The sequence below is a fragment of the Ursus maritimus genome, unplaced genomic scaffold, assembly GCF_017311325.1.
Source record: "Ursus maritimus isolate PB19 unplaced genomic scaffold, ASM1731132v1 scaffold_24, whole genome shotgun sequence".
Taxonomy (NCBI): Eukaryota; Metazoa; Chordata; class Mammalia; order Carnivora; family Ursidae; genus Ursus; species Ursus maritimus.
In genome coordinates, this window is record NW_024424897.1 from 16,147,775 (window position 1) to 16,157,320 (window position 9,546).

Genomic DNA, 9,546 nt, shown 5'->3' on the forward strand with positions numbered 1-9,546 from the left:
AGGATAAAGAAAGGGAGGTAATCAGAAGGGGGAATGAAGCATGAAAGACTATGGACTCTGAGAAACAAACTAAGGGCTTCAGAGGGGAGGGGGGTGGGGGAATGGGATAGGCTGGTGATGGGTAGTAAGGAGGGCACGTATTGCATGGTGCACTGGGTGTTATACGCAACTAATGAATCATCAAACTTTACATCAAAAACTAGGGATGTACTGTATGGTGACTAACATAATAAAAAAAATTTTAAAAACATATAAATTGATATAGGCATGGTTCCTGCCTATGAGAAAATCACAGTTTATAAACAAAGAAGAGTGATATAAAGACACTTATTTTTTTACACAATATGGGAAGTATATAATAATATATGTGTGTATAAGATGAATTTTAAACTAAGAACAAGGGTAAATAACATGGCTTCCATGGTTCGGGGGCGGGGAAAGCTCTGGAAGATAAACTCTGAGGTTAGTTTTATGGACAGAATTGGCCTGGTGAAATATGCTTAAGTGTTTTTATTGTAAGAGTTGGGGTGTATGTAAAAAGGACAGCTGGATATCAAATTAGATGCTATGGTATAAGCATTAGGTAATAAATAATATCTGTACATTTATTGGTTGAAGAAAATTTTATGAAGTTATCTACTAAATTTCAGGCACCATATGAGGCACTAAAAAAATTAAAATGCGTTTAATAAATGTACCATAATCTCTGCTTTAGAACAACTCAGTCTCTGGGGTGAGAAAAGACAAAGTTACTATAGTAGAGGAGTTGGGTTGACATAGAACAGACAATAAAATCAGGAGACCCTCCTGCTAAAATTCATCCACTTACAGCCACTGCTTTGCAACATGCTGGCGACCATCCTATATAAAAACCTTCAACTATGCCTATATCCAATACTATGGTGCAGACGTTTCAGTGTTGGAGGCCAATGTGGAGGCAGGAAATAATACAAGATAAAGCTAAAAGGAAAGCAAGGGTCAGATCTATGAAATAGTTAGTAGTCCTAATTGGTAGCAGCTGGTATCCAATGAGATGTGGCACTAAGAAGAAAGCTGGAGTGAAAAATGATGCCGATCTTTAAACCTGTTTTACTAAGAAACATGATGGTGCCACAAGCTGAGAGAGGGCATGTATAATTAGGAGACAGTTTTTGGTAAATATTTTTAAATATAGTGAATTAAGATATAAAGATCTGAGGTTTTGCTGAGGAAGAATGAATTTGGCAGGTAGAATCCAACAGGAATCTGAATCTGGCTTCACCCAACCGTGTTTGGGGAGCAATTTGGGCTGCAGATAAATATCCAGAAGTTTTCAGCATGTAATAACAGTTGGAAATATGAGTGTGGATAATATTTTCCACTGAGAATTGTAAAAGTTAAGATGATTAATGGGCTTAGGACACAACTATTTGAGGGATACTGATAATAGGGCAATTAGTCATTTCCTTCCTCCCTCCCTCCCTCCCTCTTTTTTTCTTCTTTCTTTTTTCTTTTCTATCCTTCCTTCCTCTTTCTCTCTTCGTTCTTTCTTTTCCTTTCTTTTTTCTTCTCTTTCTTTTCTTTCTTTCTCTTCCCTAACCTATAACATTCATTTTGCTTCCTGTAAATTCATTACTGGGTCAGAAAGTAGTTATAATAGTTCTGTGTGTGATATTTATAATCCAAAAGAAAAGAGGTTACTGATATGGAGCTCACATTAAGGAAGAATTTGTACTCACATTAAGACTAGTTTCTTCTCTAAGCTTCTGTAAAAATGTTATTTTGATACCAGGTAAAACTAATTGTAGACACTCTCCTGTACAAGTACACAAACTCTCCTCTAAGGTAGAGTAGTACTTGGAACACTAACCAGTAAGTGGCAGATTTTCTGTTACACCTTCAAGTTCCTTTTGTGTGAGCTTGATTCCCAGGTTTTCCAGGACAGTGTCCAGGTTATTCACCTTGACCTTTCCTTCTTAGGAAACATATAGGAATGAAACATGAAAAAAAATGAGTTTAAAATATTAAAAATATATTTTTGCATGTGAATTATTACCTGAATATATATACTTTGCCATTACTATAATAAAGACAAAGGAGAAAATGTACTTATGTGATTATTACTTTTCTGTATGAACTCCCATTTAACATGTCTAAGAGCATTAAAAAAATCATTAGAAAAATCAGAATTAGTAATTCTTCCTTTAAACACTGAGTGGAAGTTTGTACTATAAATAGGTTATGAAGGGATATAGGCTACAAGATTTGACTATAACCAATATTAGAATAGGAATGAGCTTTGATGCTAGGGACCTCATTAATTAATTAATATTATATAATAACAGAGTGAAGATCATAAGGTAACTTTAAAAACAAGTAGAATCTTAGCACTTTTTTGGTGAAAGTCACATAAAATTAATCACTTTAAAGTAAACACTTCAGTGGCATTTAGTACATATTCATGATGTTGTACAAATATCACTTCTAGTTCCAAAACATTTTCATCATCCCCAAAGGAGAGCCCAAACATATTAAGTAGTCCCTCCCTACTTTCCTCTCTACCCAACCCCTGTTAACCACTAATCCACTTTTTGTTTCTATGGATTTGACTACAATCTTCCTATATAATAAGCTCTCCTTAAACAACTCCCTGAAAATTTGGTAATCCTTTTCTTTACAATTTGCTGTGTATGATTAGATTTTTTGGGGTTATGAGTATGGATTCCCTAGAAAGATGTATTGAGACATTACAGTAGAAAATATGATGATGATGAGAGTAACTATGTAATCTATACATAGGAAGCTAGACAGGACTTGTAATCTGAATGATATATGTGAATCTTGAAGATTTCACATGTTTCTGCCTTTCTTGTCAGGCTTTTAACTTACCTTTAATGGATTTCACATCATCCAACATTCTGTTCTGAAATACATTTCCAGCAGCTATAGGAAAAGGAACAATTCATGTCAAAAGGAAATGGTATGAACATTCCTTTATTTCATAACTTCAGTAAGACAACTATTTATAATTGAGTGAGGAATGTGTTCTCATTACTAAATTTAAAAAGAAGTTATGGAAAGGAAAACTGTCTCTGTGTGACAAATATATGTATTTTTTGGTAACTAGGAGATTGACAGCATAGGGAAACACTATTTTGGTGAAACAATCACTCAACTTCTTTTTTCCTCTGACTTCTCCCTTTTATTTCTCTTAATAGTCCCCTGCAGTTTCCTTCCATTTTTTCTTGGAATTTGGGCTGATTAATCACCTGACATTTTGATGGCAAAGTCAGGGCTGAAGGGTTTGGTAAATTGTAGACTAAATCTAAATGACAATGCCTTTTCCTAATCATTTTCAGTAATTTTCAGAAGGGCCTAAACAGGTAAAATTTTTATTCTTATTTTTTTATTTTTTAAAAGATTTTATTTATTTATTTGAGAGAGAGAGAGAGAACATGAGAGGAGGGAGGGTCAGAGGGAGAAGCAGACTTCCTGCCGAGCAGGGAGCCTGATGTGGGACTTGATCCTGGGACTCCAGGATCAGGACCTGAGCTGAAGGCAGTCGCTTAGCCAACTGAGCCACTCAGGCACCTGAAACAGGTTAAATTTTTAAAATGTTCACACGGGTCATGAAACCAAATTCCCTAGAAAGTCTTTGTGGCCTCTATGTAGCTCACCATCAAATGGCAGAGTTTCCTGTAGTTTTTTAAGTTCCTCATCTGTGAGCTCGATCCCCATGCTTCCCAGAACTTTCTCTAGGTCACTGACATGAACCTTTTTTCCTTTGAAAACACAAGAACATTAATGTCTGAGAATAATCATTTCATGAAATGGTGAAAAATTCATTCTCGCTATAATGCATCTCCCCCTATTTGAGGAAATGTAAGGGGAAAATGAAACATGTCTAACTACACAGAATTATGGGGAAATCACAAAATAGAACATAATCCCTTAATATTTACAAAAGGAAGGTCTCTTATTTCTGGGAACAAATCTGCCCTGCAGAGAACAAATTTGTTTTACAACTGGCCAGCAAATTAAGATAATGGAAAATTTACATATTCAGCTATCATTCACCATATTTATTATCTTGTGATTTGAATATGATTTTCTCTTCGTAATGATAATAATTTGACCATATCAAAGCTTTACAATATAATTGTAAATAATTGTACTATGTACAATATAATGATTCAACAGCTCTATACATTACTCAGTGCTCATCATGAAAAGTGTACTCTTAATCCCCTTCACCTCTTTTACCCATTGCTCCCTCCCTTCCTTCTGGCAACCATCTTTTGGTTCTCTATAGGTAAGAGTCTGTTTTTCTGATTTGTGTCTTTTTTCTTTGTTCGTTTTGTTACTTAAATTCCACATATGAGTGAAATCAAACAGTATTTGTCTTTTTCTGACTGACTTATTTCACTTAGTACTCTACCCTCTAGATCTATTTAAAAGTACTCTCTTATAAAGAGATTGAGTGACATCAGCAAAAGTAGCTGAGCAGGTTGCTTCATGGAACTCTCCCTGAACTGAGACAATAAATGAAAAAAAAACCTATCAGAATCAACTTTGTCAGAACTCCAGAAAATAGTCAAAGGTTTATATCAACCAAGTGAAATCTGAATCAAGAAAAAGGCAACTTACAGTAAGACAGCTTTGTGGCATTTTAACCCTCCTCCCTAAACTATTTTTGATCATCCATCCCTGTCAGTAAAACATTTTTTTTTAAAGGTTTATTTATTTGAGAGAGAGAGAGAGAGAGAGAGAGAGAGAAAGAGCATGAGCACAAGCAGGGGGAGAGAGGGAGAAGCAGGCTCCCACTGAGCAAGGAGCCCTATGTGGGGCTCAATCCCAGGACTCTGGTATCACGACTTGAGCTGAAGGCAGACACTTAATGGACTGAGCCACTCCCAGTAAAACATTTTCAAGCACAAAAATGGTAATCTCTAATTTACCTGTAAAAGGTTTTATTCCATCCATGTGCTTTTTCATTTCAACCTTCCCATGAACTGTAAGAAAATGTAAATCAAATACATACATGACATTCACTTGGAAATGCAAACTGGAAATACAGTAGCATTCATTGGCTACTGAATTTTATCCTACCCCTTCCCCGGTGATCACAAGTACATGGAAAATAATCACTCTGCTTATTATAAAAGTGTCTGTTTTAACAACTGCTTTGATCCATCGTCAAATAGCAAAACAAACTCTAAAGGTGTGAGATCAACAGTCACCGTTTTTTCATAGGACCTTATTTTTAGCTTTAGATATTGGAGAAGCAAATATGATTCCGATCAGGCTAAAGAAAACAAAATTTAAAATTGGAATCTATTATTCACTACTGTTTTAACTGGATTTTTTAAAGTATCTTTTTTCTTTACTGAGATCCTAATTACTATTTTGCTTTCATGTTCACTGACCTAGGCAGACCAGTTTTAGTCTTGATTTACATGATTTATGATTTACTTGAGTAAAATATTCATTTTGAGGTTAACTTCTCAACTCTAATGATTTGTATAATTTGCTCAACTTAATTTTATAAAAATTAATATTTAAAGAGATTTGACATAGAAACATATTAAAGTACAGGATTATCTCACACATAAATGATTTTTGGGATATATGTTTTGTGAAGAAAAAAAACAACCTAAAAAATTGTCACTATTGGTAAGTTGAAATATTCCTGATTTTTGTCAAATTTGAAATGATAAATTACAGTATGTAGTATGTAAAAACCCCTATACCATGAAAAATTTACAAATGAAGGTCCTAGATAACAAATACTTACTGAAGTATTAGAAGTATGTAGTGACTTACAGAAGTCATGTAACACTTACAGGTATGCATATAACAAATATTAAAACAGAAAACAGGAAAAATATACATAAGTTATTCATATGATTACTAAATCTAGACTAAATAGAATCTTTCTTCTTTTTCTTCTGGATCTGTTGAGGCAGGACATTCCAAAAGTTATTTCTATAGTAAAACCAGCTAGCTAGGTCAGGAAAGTATGAAAATATGTGTCAGTTTTATGGGGTCACTGAAGACTCTCAGAAACAAAGATGATAACACATACTAGGTGTAAAACTCACTATTTGAGTATATGCTTCCTTGGGTCACATTTCAACTAAATCTTGCCCTTTCCAGTAAATTCACATCTCCATCCTGACAGACACATTCTGAGAAAAACTTTGCCCTAAATGGAAAGTTCAAGGTCTATTTGTCCCCAGTAATATAACTTGGGCTCTACACTTGAGGCTTAATCTTTCAGAAAACTTCATTTTAAGCTCAATCCTGATGGTAACTCCCCAGATGACCAGATCACCAATAAGCAGTAATTTTAAAATTCTAACTCTGATTTAAAGAAAAAAGGATGAATCATGCAACATGTCCATTTTATTTCATGTATATTTTTTATCTAACAATGTTTTTCATTGTCTTGGTTGATTTTAAATTATTTTAAAATGAGGAGCAGAAATCAATGGCAAACTGAAAGTCCCAAATAATAGCTATATTTTCCCCATAATTCTGCTTATTTTAGCAATATTTTTAAAATTCCATCATAACCTCAGATACAAATAATTTTCTGTTATGAAAACTGGGGTTCCACATCTAGTCTCACTTTTCTTAATGGATACACCATTGCAAGCAAAGAAAATAAGACAATGAAGACCACTTACATATTTTTCTGGTACACTAATAGTGGTAAAAATTAGAGAATAAATTAAATAAATTAACAAAAATATACTTGAGGGAACAGTGTCTACCTTACATAATGATGGAATTAAATGGACGTTAATAGGATGAGCAAGTATTGATTCATCTAAGGTTATAAGATGGTCAAGTAATGTTCTAGACAGATACTTCTTAGCCCAACTGTTATGTTCTCAAACTAATATTTAACTTTTGCTTATTTGGTTTGAGAATTATTTTAGCCCCCATTGAGAATATTAGAACTTTGGGACAGTCCTCGGACCATGGAGTCTGACTCAGGAATGTGGGAACGTAATGCTGGGCATTCAGGCATTCCACATATTCAGGCCTGAGTGCTTAATGATCCTTTTCCCTTCCAGGGTAACTAGAAGATTCAGTCCTGTTCACCTGGTGTAGTGTAGGTCCCCTACACTTCACATTCCTCCTTTATTCTGCCTTTTTAAATGTCCTTGAAGATGGTGGGATGGGGACAGAAATGCTATTTTAATAATTTTCCACTTAGGGGTGGCTGGCTGACTCAGTTGGTAGACAGAGCATGTGACTCTTGATTTCGGGGTGGTGAGTTCAAGGTCCACACTGCGCCTAAAGCTTGCTTAAAAATTTTTAAACATTATTTCCCACTTTGGGCTATGCTCTATAATTTTTAAAAAATTTTCCTGTGTTAAAGTTTCTTCTATTTTATGCATTCCCATTCCTTCCCCCACAGCACTGTCTTTCTCTAATTCTGTCCCAGTCTAATAGTGCCCTTAGCCATACTCCAAGCAGAAATAAAATTGCTGAAAACGTCAAGGAGCAAAACATGTTTACTTACAGTCTGAGTCATCTTTAATGTGTCCATCTTCTTAATGCCAACTAAGAGTTTTCAGAGATTCTTTTAGAGAAGTCCATACTAACCAATTCAAATATATCTTAAATACTCACCATCAACTGGTAGATCATGTGTCAGATCATTAATTTCTTCTTCTGAAAGGTTCATCCCCATATTTTGCAAAGGATCATCCACTTTATTGACATCAATAATCTCTCCTGCGAAAAAGAAAAGAATATGGGGAAAATCTTACTGACTCCTAAATGTGACCATTGATAATATGGTGCATTATGATTATCAGCCTCATGAGAAAGACCAAGACTCAATAAAGTCCATTCATATATATCAAAGGAGTCAATAAGGATGTTAGAATTAGAACAGAAGTCTTTCAGGGGTGCCTGGGTGGCACAGTGGTTAAGCGTCTGCCTTCGGCTCAGGGTGTGATCCCGGCGTTATGGGATCGAGCCCCTCATCAGGCTCCTCTGCTGTGAGCCTGCTTCTTCCTCTCCCACTCCCCCTGCTTGTGTTCCCTCTCTCGCTGGCTGTCTCTATCTCTGTTGAATAAATAAATAAAATCTTAAAAAAAAAAAAGAATAGAAATCTTTCAGGTGATTGGACAATTTTTGAATCATTTACACCAAAGGGTAAAATCAAAATATGGTTGACAATGAGGGTTTTTTTTTTTTTCCTGAACTCCCAGATTAGATGCCTCAACTCCTGACAAATATCTGTAATCAAATTCTGTTTCCATTTATGTGGACGCCTCTGTTATTCAGACAAAGCTGCCTGCTGGAAACTGAAATCTTGGATAAAATGTAAAAAGCATTTCCTCAAAAGTACTGAAAAGCTGATAAGAGAGTAAGGAATTACTACTGCAAAATCTAATGAAAAGCAGAAACTTAGGGAAGTGAGCAGAACACTGTTATTGCTTCTGCTGGAATGGTATTTGTTCCATCTGGATTTGAATTGTAATGACGGCCTCATGGAGTGTGGGTGATTCTGTCCAAATGCCCAGCAGAAGCTAGTATTCCCTAGGAATGTGCTTCCATCCTTAGCCTCAAAGCGTTATTTCAATAATTGTCCAGGAAAATAGCTCATAATCAAACACAGAATGAAACAAATTACCTGACAGAGAATAAGCAAAAATAATAGGCCGCAGAAACATGTCACAAAAACTTCAGATTTAGAAATTATCAGGCACAAATTATAAAACTATTATGCTTACTATGTCTAAAGGAATAGAAAACAAGCTAGAAAGTATCTGCAGGAAACAGGACACAATACAAAATGACCCAGTATAGCTGAAAAAGAAAAAAACAATTTAGAAATGAAAAGAAGGGGGAAGGCGATGGAATGAGGGAGGAAGGAAACAAGCACCTATATGGGAACATGGAGGGGACCCTGAACCACATGGAATTCATCTTCCACCTACTAGTGAATCTAGGGCTGCAGGCAAGTCCTTGAGGCAACCATTGGCTTAGAGGTGCTGTCTCACTTTCCTGAGCTTAGTGGGCAGCTCAGGATGTCCATGGGGCATTCTTACTGGTGCACACCTCCTGAGCACATATGGCATCATCTACACCCATGGAGGCCCAAGCTAGAGCCAAGTGAGCACATCACCACAATGGTCTAATCTTGACTCAGAATAATGCGGATCTATAATGAATGTGGAAGATTTTGGTGTTAAATTAAAATTTGAAAGGATAGTCAATATTTCTGCACCAAAGAAAATAAGAAAAAATAGTGTGCTATATGCCTTCATTATATTGGGATTTTTAACTTGGCACGATAATAAACATGCATATGTGATAAGTCGTCTGATAAACTAAGTGGTTTCAAAACCCTAAGAAATCAATCTTCTCACTAGGAAATATGTTACACAGCAAATGGAAGATGGGGCAAAAAAAGAAAAACCAATATCCTACTATTAAAAATCACACCAAAAAGGTGTTTCCATAAAGAATAGCCAGAACCAGGGTAGGAGGGTGGAGGTGAGGAGCTGTGTGTGTGTGTATGAGGGCTGGGGAGTGAGGGGT